Source organism: Seriola lalandi, unplaced genomic scaffold (assembly GCF_002814215.2).
Source record: "Seriola lalandi dorsalis isolate HSWRI2012SDOR001 ecotype SW California unplaced genomic scaffold, Sedor1 jcf7180002054929, whole genome shotgun sequence".
NCBI lineage: Eukaryota > Metazoa > Chordata > Actinopteri > Carangiformes > Carangidae > Seriola > Seriola lalandi.
In genome coordinates, this window is record NW_019525481.1 from 51859 (window position 1) to 68633 (window position 16775).

The window sequence follows — 16775 nt, forward strand, 5'->3', positions numbered from 1 at the left end:
ACTGGAATCCAGCCTGGCATGAGGGGCAATTATGAGGCTTTACATAGAAGCTCCACAGGATAAAGATGAGGAGACAATAGATCTACAGACAAAGAAGAGAAATCTTCTCTTTTGTTTGTGGAAAATAAAAAGCAAAGAGGAGGAAAAAAAAGATTTTCTCTGAAACAGTCTTTGTTCGCAGCAGCTTGGGCGAAATGTTAGAGTGCAATGATTATAATTATCTAGTGGCCAGGATTTTATTCTGAAGCCAAAAATACACAGAGAAACACCATCATGATGCTGTATCAGCCTGGTCTAATGTTTTCTGGCCAGTTTATGGATGAGCAGAAAAACGCAATTAATAATGTACATTATATAGTTTAAGTATCATGCTGTGACACAGCACAACATAATTAAATCCACAACAGCTCTAAATTACTGTTCATGATATCAATATATGTGATCGAATTAACAAATTAAAACACACACAAGATCACTACTTCCTTAGCTAATTCAGCTACAGCTCAAATATTGACAAGAAAACAAGAAAATTAAGAAAACAGCCGACACAACATGTGAGCAGGACTGAAGTTACCTTCCCTAGATCTGAGCCTAGACACAGTCCTGCCTTAGAGCTCTGAAGGCAGCTTCTTCCTCCTCATGGCTTGGTTTTTGTGACCTTTATACAGACAGGTGTGCGCCTTTCCAGATGAAGGTGGAGTCCAATCAAGGTGTAGAAACATCTCAGAGATGATCAAGAGAAATGGGAGGGGGCTCAGCTCATTTTCATGTCATAGCTAAAACTTATGTCAGTGTAATATTTCAGTAGATTGAGGAGGAGAAAATGAGTTTAAATGATTTTGGTATAAGGCTGCTACATAAAATGTTCAAATACTGAAGGGGTCTGAATACTTTCTGATTGTTGTGTATATTATATTCTTTAATTATGTTGTTGTGTTAGTGGTTTACATCTTTTCATGTGGTTGCATTTACTTGTCACTGCTCACTCTTAGCATATCACACTTTTACCTCCAACTTTTTCTGTCACCTTGAATAACTCCTCTTTAATGGCTAAGTTAAAATGGGGTGTTCCTCAAGGCTCCGTTCTTGGTCCCCTTCTCTTCTCAAGTTACATGATGCCACGTGGCCACATTACTGCCGATGACACCCAGTTATATATTTGTCTATAGCCCACAGATCCAAGCAGCCTTGTGAATCCCACTTGTTGCTTCTCAGATATTAAATACTGACTGTCCCCAAAATTCTCTCAAATTTAACAATGATAAAACTGAAGTAAATCTGTTTGGCCACCCAAATTCTATCAGCTCTCTCAGGGCAAATCTTGCTGACCTCTCCATTACAGAAGCTGGTCCCGCTCCTGACACTGGCTCCCTTTTAGATTTTGCATCAATTTAAAATTTTTACCTTTAAGGTTTTAAATGACTTCACTCCCGATTATATCTCAGATTTACTGACATGGTACTTCCCCACCCGAGAACTGAGATCTGCAGGAGCCCTGCACATTAACTTCTTTTATATCTTTTCTTAAAACGCACCTTTGCTAATGTTTGACATTTTTAGTTATATTGTTTTATCTCTAATTATTGTTCTTAAATATTTTATTGCCTCTCCTCACCTATTGTCAGATCCTTTTTGCATAATGTTTGATATGTTTTTATTATTATTCATGTTATTCATCTTAATGTCTTCTACCATCGGCTTTCTCTTTTATCTGGTTTCAATTTTCTGTGAAGCACTTTTCCACTTTGTTAAGAAAAGTGCATATAAATCAAGTTATTATTATCAGTGTGCTGCTCATTGGGTCTTATTCTTGTTGAAACTCCAACTTGCACACGCAGCACAGTATAAGCCTACAGTAGGACTATGTCACCGTGGATTTAGCACTGTGTGCTTTCAGTGAGAAAGACATTTCCTTGTCCTCAGGTAACACCTTACATAAATATCTGCTCCGACAAGCTGCATTTGAATCATAACCACAGCAAGAACAATAAAGTCTGTGGTGGGACTGCCAACAGCAATAAGTCTTCTCCAAGTCCGAAGTTTTTTCCCCCCGACATGAGACGTGTCATCTGCGCATAAACCATAAAGAAACTCATCACTGCGAGGTCACGCGAGGGGAGGATCCAAGGAGAAAGTGGAGCTTTCATGGAAAAGTGGGAAATTACAGCATTTTCTTAGACTGTTTCTTTAGATGTCAAAGAAAAAATCGGCAGTCCGAGCGTTCACTCACGCTGCTGTTGTCTCTGAAGACAGATTTATAATCGGCAGCTGTTTGAAGAGGGGGAGGAGGAGAATTAAGTGTTTCCAAGACGATGGAGGAGAGGAGCAGGTAGGAATCAGAGCGGTGCTGGTTCTCCATACTGATGGTGCAAGCTTCGTCTCCCCCTCATCTGTGCTAGCTGTAGGTACTTCACTGGTTCTCTGCCTTCAGCCTTTATCACTCTCTCCCTCCTCCTCAAGGTCATCTTCGCTCCTTCATGAATATATTTCTCCTTTTCAATATTCTACTTCATTGTTGCATCATTACGTGTGATGAAAAACCATCTTTGCGTTTGTCTCTATCACGCTCATCCTCCTGCTGTCTCTCTTTCGTCCACACTTCCTCTCTTCTGGAGACTGGATGTTTTAACTCCAGCTCAGTCCTACATATATACATGTCCACGTTTCTCATTAGGGCAGTAAAAATCCTCTGTGCCGGGGAGAAGCTTTTGTCTTCTCCTGTTATTTGCAAGGTCGTGTCTACAGAATAAGTGGCTTCCCAGCGTAACAGCATGGAACAAAGCATCGTATTAGTGTCTTCTTGTCTGCTGCAGGCTAATAAGCAAACACATTACCATGAGCACAGTCTACATGGGTGAAATAAGGAGGCGTGCTGTCAGCTACAGATGTTCCTCTTTGATTTAAAGAACATTTACTTATAGCCCTCCCTCCCTCCTGCTCCTCCACTCACATGTTCTTTAAATAGGCTCATTGTTTCACTCCATTGCAGGTTTATCTCTGTTTTTAAAGCTGCAGTGTGCAACTTTCCTCTCAATAAAATACCATCAAATAAACACAATGAGCCCATTTCACAGGAGCCGCTGAAATGCAGGATGTTTTTGTCATTTCAGTCATTTCATGTTGATGCAGGCGCGGTCCAGTGGCGAGCCGTGGAGCGTCGAGTCAGTGCGAAGAAGTAAAGTACATTGTGATTATTTTTAATGTGGATCAGATATCACAGAGTGAAGAGCGGTGCTCAACATTTTGCAACAACCTTACAGATGTTTGCAGTACAGAAGACCTGAACTTTGATTTTTTTTTTTCATCTGTGAAAACAAGCCCTGAGGTGTAAGTGATTTTTTCTTTTCTGGGAAGTAAGACTTTAATTTTTTTTATTTATTGTGAAATTTTGTCATAATCTTTATATTTTTGGCTGAGGTAGTTGTGCACTTCAGCCTCTTTTGGTCAAAATAAGTATTACAAAAGCAAATACACATTTTTCTCTCTATTTCTCTCTAAATTCTACTTACTTTTTTTCTTCTTCATCATCTGTGAACAACCCAGAGGAGACAAGTGAAAAAAAATGATCCTGGAAAAAACAAATATTCAGAACTTTAAGGTCAGATTCAGTCACTGCACCTTTTGTACACAGCTGAGGTTTAAAGCTCTTAAATATGCAGCATAGGAACATAAATCTCCTAACCCTGATGTTGAATCCCTGCTGCAAAGAATGAGATCACAACGCTCACCCATATTATGTGTGTGTGTGTGTGTGTGTGTGTGTGTGTGTGTGTGTGTGTGTGTGTGTGTCTAAAGCAGCTCAGATTAATGCTGGTTTAAAATTCAACAGTGGATGTTGATAATACTGAAAAAAAAGGTGCTTCGGGAGCAATTGCTTATTATTTGAAGGGATTTCCATAATCTAAAGGCTAATTATGATGTTGTTGTGGATTCATCTGTATCTGACTGCTCAATACGGCTGATGGAGGGAGAGCGCTAAGCTATTGATCTGGGACGGTGAAGGTTACTGTCATCAATCAGAGGGTACGCTGCGCTTTGTTTTTGTGCCAACTCGCCCTTTCAAACAGATCTTGCATCCACTTTGGCCTCAGCTCAAGGCTTCTTTCTTTCTTTCTTTCCTTCTTTCTTTCCATTTATTCATTTTGCACAGGCCAAGTTTTTCCTTCCCTCCTGCAGAGTGAGCTGAGGTGAGGCTTATTCCCGTGACTGTGTTCACCACAGATGTCATGGTTGTCGGGAATCCTCAAGGCTTCCTCCTGGGAACCTCCAGCCCAGCAGGACTTCAGCGAGCACAACGCTCCATCCCTGTGTCTGAGGACTCAGGCTCATGTAAAAACTAAGCTGTTCACCCTGCAGCAGGTGGAAGTGGAGACTCTTTTGGGAACTCAGGGACCTTCGGCGAGATCTCAGAGGAGGAGGACCTGGAGGAAAACCAGGCACCTCTTCCCACAAGCTAAGCCCATGTGGTTCTGCAGCAACTGCAGTGGCACTCAGACTGGGGAGACACTGTACGATTATATTAATTAACTCACACCTCACATTTTAAATCAGCCATTGTGTAACTTCTATACTCTTCTTCTTTACTAGCTACAACTTCTACAAAGCTACAAAACTTTCCCAGTCAAAATAGTCCGCCTGTCTGCCAGCAATCATACACTGTAAAAAAAATAAAATCCTAATTTTACAGAAAATAACTAAGTTTTCTAACAGTAATTTTTTTTTATAAATTGTGAACAAAAGTCTGTAAAGTTACAGAAATGATCTGTGAATTAAATGAAAAGTTATAAATGAAGATAGAAAACGTTGTCCTGTCTTCTCTTCATCTCTTCCCTCCACTCCTCCACAGTCTTTCCACCAACAGTCACAGTGTGACTCACCTGCAATGTGAGTGAGGTCAGTGTCAATCCTTCTGGGTTGGACACACTTGCTGCAGATGTATGACGTTGGCAGCCGGAGGGTTTTTCCTCCAGGCAGCGGCCCCCGCTCTGCCACAGCAGCTTCAGGTCACCTTCCTCTTCCTGTAGGCTCTGGTCGGTCCTGGGTACAGGTAGTCCAGGCAGAGGAGGTGGAGGAACAGAAGAGGGGAGTGGTGCTGGAGCGAGGGGAGGACCAACAGCACTGGATGAGGGGCCATGCTGTTCATCGTCTGGAGGAGGAGGAGGAGGAGGAGGAGGAGGAGGAGGCAGACCCCTGCTGGAGGGCCCAGGCTGCTCCTCCAGGACATTGAAGTTAAAAGACTGTCCTTGTCCCACCTGGACCAAAGACCCTTTGCTGAAGGGAGAGTCTGGCCAGCACCTGGACACACAAACAAACACAGACTGTTTTAGGGTTTCCAGCTTTCTGGCCGGCCAGCACTGCCTCTCTGTTGCCACATAAACCTTGAGATTGAATGACCAGCGAGTCCTCACGGTCCCTCTGGACCACGTGGCCACCGGGTGAAGACGCAGAGCTGGTTGCAAACGGCCTCCACCAGGCGGCTAACACTGGCCCAGTTTGCAGGGCCCGAGTTCAGTCCAAGAAGACAGCTGAAAGATATTTAGAGAGCAGTGTGTGTTAATATACCCATTTTGCATTCAGGCCAGTAGATGTTGCACTGTTCACATGAAGCATCAAGATATAAACCCTTGTGGAACCAAACTCTGACGCTGTGGGACTCACATCCAGTACCAGGAAGTTGATTTCTGCAAGTAAAGAAGATACAACAGCCCAGGAAATTTTACTCACTGAGTATTTCACTTACTGACTGTGGACTGCTCACAGAGCCAGGTTTCAGTTCATTGCAGCCATGTTGGTTTTTCTTGTGTCGGTATATGAGGTCATGGCACTGTGCTCCCAGTCACTGTATGTTGGCAGCCTTGTCTTTATGTTACGACCCAGCTAGGGGAAAAAGGAAGCAAAATAAACCCAGGTGTTATTAGTAAATCAAATTTACTGATTTAATTTATTGCGTAACCAGGAGGGTAAATAATTGAACAAAAATACAAACAAGGCAAGAGGATAACTGAAGTAGGGGAACAGGAACCAACAAAGAGCCTAACACTGCGATTCTAACCAACACAAAAACACAAGAAGCAGCAGCCCTGTTCCTAATGTGTCCAAGTCTTTTTCTAAGGGTGTGATGCACAATCAGAATTTTAAACCTAGCCCAGTCCCCAACAATCACTACCAGCATCTCAAACCAAATCAAAATTTTTCAATTTTAAATAGTTAGTTGATTGTTAATTGTACACTACAGTATTTAATTCATCCATTTATTATATTATTTTATACGTTTCCAGTGTTGTAAATTGTTTAAATTAATGTAGTTTATAATGTCCAATAAAGTTATTTATTTATACATTCTGTTCTTAAAAGTGTTGCTACCTTCACCTGTCAACAACAGCAGAAATGAAGTTGCAGGTAACAAACTGAATCTGTGATTAGTGAAGACAGAGAATAATAAACTAACTCATCAGCAGTTGGTCTGTCATTTCATCAGAGGAAGATGAACTGGGAGATTTTCTAGCATCATCATCATCATCATCATCATCACAGCACATTAGAGAACTAAGGATGTCCATGCAGTCTCCCTTCAACCAGATGAATGAAACTAATGGGCTGCTCTGTACATGAGCTCCTCCTTCTGTTGGCACAGATCACTCAGTTTTCACAGTGTGGAAACCTTTCAAATGACAATAAAACACAAACACTTGAGTTAAGATGCAGTGGGTCACAGTTAATCACAAATATCGATCAGCTGTCAGGACAGGTGCATGAATGTCTGCTTCAGTTGAGGACTGGTTTGAGTATTAAATGAACAATCTTCAATATGATAAATATCTGTCTACACATTTTGTTACGTCACGTTATCTTAACTTGAACTATCACGACGTCTTGATGGACAATGTATTAACTGACATTAACGCTGCGCATTACACTAACGCAGATCAATTAAACTGGGTCACGTGGAGAAACACAAACCAAACGTCGTTAGATTAACGTCGATTAAATTCACCTTTTTATTGGGCTTTGACTGAACACCTCCACGGGCTAACCCAGGTTGACACAGGTTATCAGCCCCGCGGGGCCAGGTACCGTTAGCATAGCAATCGCTAAGTTATCAGCTACCGCTAGCACTAGCTGGCTAGCTTGGTTAGCAAGGTGCATCCTCACCTGAGCTGTGATATTAACAGGGAGGCTAATCTTGGCTAGCGAAGAAATAAGCTTAAAACAAAATGTACTTACCGGGAAATATTGAACTGCTGACTCCTCTGAGTCTTTGAGAACAACTGAACACAGAACAAGATATTTACAGGTAAACAACAGAAGGAGCTAACTTTGATGAACTGAAAACACTGAGAAGTTAAATGTCCAACCGACACATTGCTCTGACGTCATATCCGGATCAACAGGCAGGTCCCCCTGTGTGTCAATCATTTGTTTTGATTTGACTTATTAAAACACTGTATAGTTGGGATTCTGACATAAAAGATAGTATAATGTTTGTCCACATATGTTGTCAGAACTATAAGGAGAATACTGTGGAAAACAAGATCAAACTGAATTAGAAGATACAAGCTAAAAACAACAGACCCCCCCCCCAGCTCCACAGCCCCCCTCTTTCAGAGGTGACGTCATCACCTCCTCATTATAGGAACCTTAACAGATAGACCAATGGAGAAATGCCAGTTTTAGTTCTTCAGATCATCCCGGGGCTCTGAAGAACTATTTGTGAATAATTGGTTGATATTGTAAATTTACATCTGAATTTAATAAATAAAAGTGTTATAAAGTCAAGTTTCCAACCAATTCCAAATTAATTTGCATTCAGTATATTATATTTTATGAGAAATGTAAGAAAATTGATCTGAATCTGAATCAGTAAATATAGTATTTAGATTGTGCTTTTAGAGGTTTTAACATTACATTACATACGTAAAGATTCAATGTTAACACAAATACTGCAAGTTGAAGTTTGAGATGATTTTAATTTGTTTTACACAGTATTTTTTACTTTGTCTTCCAAAACAAAAGGTTTACTTTACAATATTAAGCTTGTGTTGATATTTAATTGATTGACACTTAATTTTATTATTAGGAAAATGTTTCTCTTCAGAAACTTTAGTGGCGTCACTTTATTGATGGTGTTTGGTCATAATCATTTAGGAAAAATCTGTAAAATAAGTTTTTCTCTGTAGAAAAATTAATGAAACTTTCTGTAAATTTATGATATTTTATTCAAATTTTACGATTTTTGTTTGGCAGCCGCTGCTGCCAGTCATTTGAATGTTTTTTTTACGATTTTAATTTTTTTTTAACTTGTAGTGCCCCGGCAACCAGTACCAATAGTATAGACGGACTGCTGTTCACTTCCATTGTGGCTTAATTAGCATTTGTGTTGTGGCTTTTGTATTTGTGTGCCCATGTGTATTTAAGTGATGTAAACACAACACAGGTGAACATGGAAATTTTTGCCCCTTTTCCAGCTGTAACCGCTGTCAGAGCACAGACATTGTAACACACCTGTCACCCGTCCAGCACGGTGCGGTTAAACCAGAAACACTGCGGCTACACTGGGCTCTGGGATGAAAGAGTGAAGCTGCAGCCCCAACATAAGTTTAAAAAACACATCGATCACCAATCGAAGCGTCTCACACAGGGAAAAGACACGATGGATTTGTTTTACCAGTCTGCACGGCGGCTTACAGCTCACTGTTTGAACCTGTGTCTGTGTATGTGTGTGTGTTCCCTAAGAAAGGCAAACTCTTATCAAACTTGTTCATTTTTAATGTGATGGGTATTAATGTGATAATCCACGTCACCTGACACCTGTGAGCCAATCCCCATACATATATGAAATGGATGTGATATAGTTTGAGAGCTGTCCAACTGATGATGTAGCAATTTAGTTTCAGTTAATTCTAAATATTTTACCTTTCACCAGCTAACTAGCTTTTCAAAAGCACTTAATGTCTGCTGTTTACGATGATAACAGTGGAAGATTTAACACTTGAAATTCTTCTTGACATTTGTCAACTTAGGTCCTTAAACTCAGACACAATTCGACCAAAGCAGTTTCTAATTTTCAGTCGCTGGCGGGTTGAATCAGCTGTAGCTAACTAGCTAGCTAATGTCAGCTCTGTGAGTTTGAATGATGTCAAAGCACTGCAACTAAAGCCGACAAGTCCCTGGTTTAAAGTCGGCTTTCTCACCAGCTGATGAAACACGCTGAGGACAAGAAGCAGAGGACACTCCCATTGTGCTGCTCTGTTTACACCTCACATCCTCCAGCTCTGGGATTGGATTACACTTCTTCAGGGGAAGCAGTCGAACGTCTCTGGGGTGCAGACCGGAGGGGTGATTATGTTGGAAGTTGAACCACGCAGGCATGAAGAGCAAACTGCTCCCTCATCCTCACACAGTTCGCGTGTTGAGTCTCTAATGTGTTTGTTCCACCTCATACCATGGCTCATTACGGGTCAGAATGTGTTGATTCATTAGTTAGCACGTTCAGTCGCTCGTGACTGATTGTGATCAGTATGCGTGATCCGGTGCAGGCAGAAAAGAAGTCGACTCTTTAAGTGTGTTGTGCAGGTTAAAGTGTGTGTTTGCGTGCCCCCTTTGTGTTTCCCGAGGCAGATGGTTGAGGGGGATGTTGATGCAACGTTTGTGTGTCTACATGCGTGTGTGCCTCTGGATCATCGGCGGGCAGGTTTGCAGAGGCGTTCGGGGAGGTTCTGCCTGTTTGTTTGATTATTGAGTGACAGGAAGCTCAGGAGAGATGTGCCTCGCTAGTTCAGCTGGCGCCTCAGGGCTTCAAGGTCGACAGGATTAGCATTTTAAAACCTCTGCTCCTCAGATCTGAGAGAGGAGAGAGGCGGTGCAGCGGCAGCAACCTGGCTAATTCAAAATTGGATCTTCTTCCCACTTTCAGCTCCTCCTCATCTCTTTGAAATGTGGTATAGATAGGGAACAGAAGTTTACGTGTCTCATTACACCACATCACACAGTGGAAACAGATGTGCAGAAATGTTCGAAGCAAAAAGGTTCAGCCAAAGCTTCTCTGAGTACTTGGACCTCTTGCCTCGAGGATGTCCAGTGGGAAACGACTAACAGGCCCAACTGTGACTTCACCTGTACATGAAAAGTACCTGTACAGTACAGAGCCAGATACACATCGGGATTAACAGCTGTTTGCTTACCAGTCTACAATCCTTTACTCACCAAGGGGGTCTCGTCTCCTGAGGTGGAAAGAAACACCAATTACCAGTTATTTTTTAGGGCATTTTTTTGCATTTATTCCAACAGTCAGAGTGTGAGAGAGAAAGCGAGAGAGACAGGAAAGCCGGGGGAGAGAGAGAGGGGATGACTTGCAGCAAAGTGCCACATGTTGGACCTGAACCTGGGCAGCTGCAGCTCGGACCAAGTCCTCATGGTACACGCTCCACCCAGGAACATTAGTCACAACATTTTGACAAATGAGGGGAAAAACTGAAACAGACTTTACTGTTTTACATGTTTGAATTTCTTCACTTGTAATTTAATACTTTGACGTTAGAAAATCTTAGAAAATAAGATTTTAATGTTTTTTTTTAAACAATATCATCGACGTTAGTGACTTACTTTGTGTTTTACCCACTAGTTTTATCTGTTTTGTCCGTCACTTTGGCATCGCCATGTAAATACTACAATACCCATGAGCATCAGCTGCTGTTTGTGTAAGTTTTTATGTCCACAGACTCGAACCTTGAGCTGTTCATCACCAGATATTTTCTAACTGATTAGAAGTGAGAAATAATTAATGTTTCTTTTCATTGGTTGTCTTTTTGGTCCATTACGTGTCATGTAAAATATCCATCTGTGACTACTGTGTAAAAACAAATCACAAGTTGAAGCCCCTGTTTGTCGAATGTGAACATGTGACCAGACAGCGAGCTGATGAACGTCACACCGACCATACGAGCAGATGTCCACGGTCTATATTGGTTTGTTTAGCTTCTCATTTGTGATGTAGATGACAGCAGCAGGCTGGTGTGTTGACTCTCAGTGGGATCTGTAGTAGTACACGTTACACATTACTGGGAGCCAGTTGACTCAGTGTTTAAATAAAAACATGTTAATCCATATTCATTATTGGAGCCATCAGTTTTCTCCCCCTGCTCCTGTTCTTCTGGGGGTGATGTTTGTACCTAATCCATCCAACAAATAAAATCACCACCTGCCATCTTCCACCTGGACACTGTCCCTCACACACCTCCGTCCCACAAACAACTGCACTGTTGGATTAACTGAAGTGAACAATAAAACAATGCACCTGAACCGCAGATGGTTGTGTGTTTGGTGGGCACCTCACCAAACCATTTACACAGCCTGCACCTGTCAGTCCCACCAACAGGGTCTTCCTCATCCAGAACTGAGGAAGACGAACTGCTGGGTCCGTGCAGTGTGTGTGTGTGTGTGTGTGTGTGTGTGTGTGTGTGTGTGTGTGTGTGTGTGTGTGTGTGTGAACAGTGACTGAGGTGGAAAAGCTGCTTTCAATCAAGACTCTCCATTTACTCGGAGGTTCAGTGCAGAGTATCTACAGAGTTTACAGACTCTGAGTGTGGATGCAGTGAAATACCTGGGAAATGTACAGCAGCTGTGTGGACACTGTTCGTCTGTTTATCTGAACATGAAGCGACTTTTTCATGGTCAAAACCAACTGGACAGCTGAGAGCGAATCAGACAGAAACCAGGACCAGACACAGAGCTTTGATCTGTAAGCTATACGCTCACACACCTGTCACTCAAAGAGGCCACGCCCTCTATTTTCCATCACTTTAAGCCCCAATAAAATGTAAACAGGTGAGTTATATAAACAGGTGAGTTGTACAAACAGGTGTCATGAAGGAGGAAATCAGCTCTAGACACCAAAACAGTTTCTGTACCAGGCTGTAAACATGTTTATTTCTGCTGTAAAGTTGGACATTTTAACATGGGAGTCTATGGGGACTGACTCACTGTTGGAGCCAGACTCTAGTGGTCGTTAGAGGAACTGCAGCTTTTGGATTCATTTTTCAGTGTGATCATAGATGTGGTGTATCACTCCGAAAACAAAGATTTTAATTCTGGATTTAGTTTTTAATATAAGGCCATTTATTGAGTGTTTACGTGACAGCAAAAAAAAAAACACACCTGACAGCGAGGATTTAGGGATACCTTAAAATCCAGCGCCACTCTTATCTTAAAATGTGGGAGACACTTTGGTTAAAACAGACTTTTCTGAACACTATAAACACACAGGTTCTGGCAGCGAGGCTGTGAGTGTGTAACCAAGCATCAACAAAACCAGCAGTGGGTATCAGATGATTTATTTACAGACTGGCGAGGACAGTCCCGGAATTCAACCAATAAACAAAATGAATATGTGTTGGTCACAGAATGTAAAAACTCTCTACACATGTAGATACAGCCAAGTAATTAAAGGAGATGCATCTCAGTTGAAAATAAAAGACATCGGCTAACTGGTAGAACACAGGTCAGGTGATAAAACTACGATGTCAAACAATGAAATGTTTAAAATGAGTAAAAACAACAGCAATAAATAGTAGTTAAACGCACAGTCTGTAACTTCTGCCTCTGTGGAGCTCTCAAGCAAAACAACAACAAAACACAACGCTGGGTGACGTCATGAAATAGCGTGAGATCATGGGAGATGTTGTCTTCACCACCGTTAGCGTCAGAGGTCTCCTCCTCTCCACATGAAACAGACCAGGTGATTATAACTGTTAAAAACACAGAATAAAGCAGCTTCACATTTATCCCCCTGAACAACAAATCCTGCGAAAATACATCGTTTATCGAAGCCAGGTGCTGTAAAAACAAAAAGAACTAACCATGTGTGACAGGTGCTTCCATTGGAAAATAAAACCAAATTTAATGTTTTGCTGATGCTGTACGATGGACACAAGATGTCAAGGAAGAGATGGGAGCTGAGATCGTCACGGATCCGATGAGGCAGGGGTGAAGGTGAGAGACTCAGATGCGGAGGAACCAGCGTCAAAGAATTTATTTAAACCAAAAAACCAAAGTCCACACATGGGCCGATGCCAAACACACACACACACACACACACACACACACACACACACACACACACACACACACACACACACACACAGGTGGGGAAGCAGACACAGGTGGGACACATCAGGGATGATTAACCAAAGGAAGCAAAACTAGAACTCAGACACTGGGGGCGACATGACTATCAAAATAAAACAGGAAGTGCACGGAAACAGAGCACAAGACAGGGAAGACAAAACTAGACACCAGAAACACCCAAACCAGAAACACTCAAAACCCAGAGCAGAAACCCGAAACCCAGGAAACCAAAAACCAAGAAAGTCCAAAAACCAAAACCCTGGAGCCTCCAGGCTGAGACCATGACAGAGATTGCAGCTAACTTTTAGTGTTTCTCACGTAACTTATGATCCAGATGTTCACCAGGTTCTTACCGGCTGCTTATCCACAGAGGTTTCCTCCTCCCCTTAACAAACAGACCAGGGGATTAAAACCAGTAGAAACACTGAATAAAACAGTTTCACTTTAAGATTCACCGACGCTCTTTGGTCGGTTTGCTAATGTAATTCAGCTCTATACATTTTATATTATGCAGAAAGTGAAAGAAAGAGGTGCAGTGAAGGTGAACCGGTGATGTAATGGAAGTTTTATTTATTCTGCATGAACCAAATGATGCAGCAGTTCATAAAATAGAAATCAGTCTGGTCCAGGCTCCAGCGCTGGCTTCATCACAGTCGCTGAAGGATGTGCCGTGATTTCAGTCCACACAGTAAAACACAGCTCTTCTTCTTCTTCTTCTTCTTCTTCTTCTTCTCCTTCTTCTTCTGATGTTTTCTGGCAGTTGGCAAACAGCTTTTTGTCACACTTCTGCAGCCTGCATTCAAACATGAGCACGTTCAATCACAACATTCTTTCAAAAAGTTCTGCAGCTGTTTGATCTGAAGAAACACTTCAGTCCCCTGTTGGATAAACTCTTTTTATAACTCCCACCTGTCATTTTCACCATGAAAAATATCAATAGGACACAACAATTCATTAAACCTCGTTTCAGGCAGAACCTCAGGAGTTTTCACACATTTGTATCAGGAAAAGATTTATTTCTTCTTAGATCATAATTCTTCAGGGAATCCAGCACAATAAACTAAATACAAGCAGCTAATTAAAGGACTGCTGTGGCCAGAGGTATTGATTATGAAATATCTTGCTGAGGCTGCTGAAACATTCAGTAGAAGTTAATGATTAACACTGAGAACCGAACACAATAACATCATTAAGTTTCATAGAAATGTAGTTAATGACAAGCCAACTGGTCATAACAGAGAGAACCAGAAGGACATTCACATGCTTTACATAATGAAAAAGGAAATACAGTGGAGACGAGAACATTAACCTGGATGTAAAGTTCTGAGCTGCAGAGGAAGTTCATTCTGAGTCAACCTGAGATATTCAAACCCTCCTCGCTGTCTGTCTCAGTACCGCTGTGTTTCTCCACCTCTGGATCAAATCATGTGAAGCAGCATCTCACTGACAGACGGCAGAAGATTATTGGAAAGAAAACTGTTCAGCTTAAACAATAGAGAAGTGGTTTCCAACAGAGACAACCTGTGGCTCACACATGGCTCAGTGATGTCATTTATTACCTGTAGTAGTAGAAATAAATATTCTCTCGGTTGTTCACTTTCAAGATTTTCCAAAATCTTAGGAGAAAGTTCAGATATTGATCTGTAATTGATGAGATGATGAGTTCAGAGTCACTTAAAGAGCCTCCAACACAGTAATCTGTGTGAAGTCAAACGTCTGATGACCGACGAAACGATCTCTGTCCACACTAACACATTAGTTGCAAAAAAATGACTAAGAAGAAGAAACAGCACATGTTTAATGCAGAATTTAACAGGACAGCTGCTAGAAAAGACAGTTAAACTTGTAATTCTTCTCACTTTTAACAGATTGCAGAAGGTGTTCAGCTTGTGTGGCCACTAAACTCAGCCTGAACTGGCTTCAGTCGACATGCAACTGCCTCTTGGATCAAGCAGGTATCAGGAAGGAGACAGGACACTTCCGCCAAGACCTCTATGTTCTCCAAATCAATAAGTCCTACAAAAACAAATATACAAACACATTGAGCTTCAATATTTTGTGGATTTATTTTGGGTAACTGTCGATAAAATCACAATCAGCTACAGCACTTCTCTATTTCACTCAAGGTCACAGGGAGCCCACACAGTGATAGCTGGTTATGAGTGTATTTGTCAAAACTGCAGTGGGACCTCACTTCTCATGAATAGGGTAATGACAACTGACTGGAAACAGATGTTGACAGATGTTGACTTTTATTTGGAAGATAAATGATTCTGGGTTCAGAATAAAAAGGAGACAGCTGTGAACTTCAGGCCTGTCACTTATTTCCATTAACATTTCTCTGTATTATTTTCTCCTCATGCAAAAATAACAGTGATGAAAATTACCTAAGGCCGAATGTTTTTTTCATATCTGACAACTGACTGGCATCAAACACTCTCCAGAACACAGACACTCAGAGGAGAGGAGGCTCTGAGCCTCTCTTCTGATTGGCTAAAAATATAGCAGATTTCAGGTAAAAACACTCAGAGAAACTAAATCCTGCAAGGTTTGGATGGTGGGTCCAGGTGGGCGGGGCTTGGTGACTGCTTTGTTGTGACATCACAAAGTTCCAGAAGTCCTGACGGCTGGTTTTAAGGCTCAGTTTCTGAATACAGGCTGTGTGCATTTCTCTGTGGACTGAGGCTTTGATACTTTCACAGTATTAATATAGAAGCTAGAGCTGATCTATAATCACACTACACATGGACACAGACCTTTACACTGGAGGAGCTTTAAATTTCAGCCCTGGATGATTTGGTGGCATCTGACAGGAGAGAAGCTGCTGTATCTTTTTACAGTGCAACCAAACAAACTCATGTTTTAATAAAAAGTTACAACCTCCATCTGATTTCACACTTCACACAGTGTGAGTAGTTTTATCCTCAAGAGCAGGACCCAGTAAAATCAGTTGTTCACCTCCTTCCATCGCTCCTCTGAAAGAAATGTGTCCTGTGACTCCTTCACAATAAAAGCCCCTACCTGGTGTTTCACCACTCTAAATGTGAAGCAGCAGCTCAAGCGTGTAAAAGGCAATTTGAGACTCCACCTCTAACAATGAAAGCGGCACCACAGAGAGATTACTATAGACTTTAAATAGACTAAATGGCTGTTCCTGAAAATAGTATTCAAACAGGGTTTGATTACATGAATCTCTGAGGGACTGTAAGTTATTAAAACAGAAAAGCAACAGGAAGTCACTGTCTCAAGCAGATTTTCACTTACTTCCTACAGGCCTTGGTTCCACTGAGCTGTTTCCATTCGAACTACCTCCTGTCTCCTTCTAATCCTGCACACAAACACCCCCCCCCTCACTTTTGTGGTCTAAGTGCATCATTTGCATTTTAAACCAACATTTCATCAGACCAGGCTGGTGTCATTAGAGCGGCGCACACACAGCACAGAGGCCTTACAGCAGATATAACAGCTGCTGTAGTACGTTGTCACATACATGTATTTTCTTGCGTTGCCTTTCCATTATCGTAATTAATGATACTGTTAATGTTCATAATGTCTGTCACACTGTCACCGCGTCGCTCAGCACAGAGAGCAGGAAGTGTGGAACGGATAAAAAGAAACTGTAGATCAGAGCAGAGTGGCGGGGGGGTGGGGGT

General features: G+C 41.7%; 1 long non-coding RNA gene across 1 annotated transcript; it reads right to left on the reverse strand.

Annotated features, from left to right (window-relative positions):
- Nucleotides 1–4554: 4554 nt before the first annotated feature.
- On the reverse strand, nucleotides 4555–7357 carry LOC147817616 (uncharacterized). The gene is made up of 4 exons (XR_015436216.1): nucleotides 7225–7357; nucleotides 6449–6661; nucleotides 5745–5877; nucleotides 4555–5525 (listed from the first exon to the last, which is right to left on the reverse strand). It is a non-coding gene; the product is annotated as an uncharacterized LOC147817616 (long non-coding RNA).
- Nucleotides 7358–16775: the final 9418 nt, after the last annotated feature.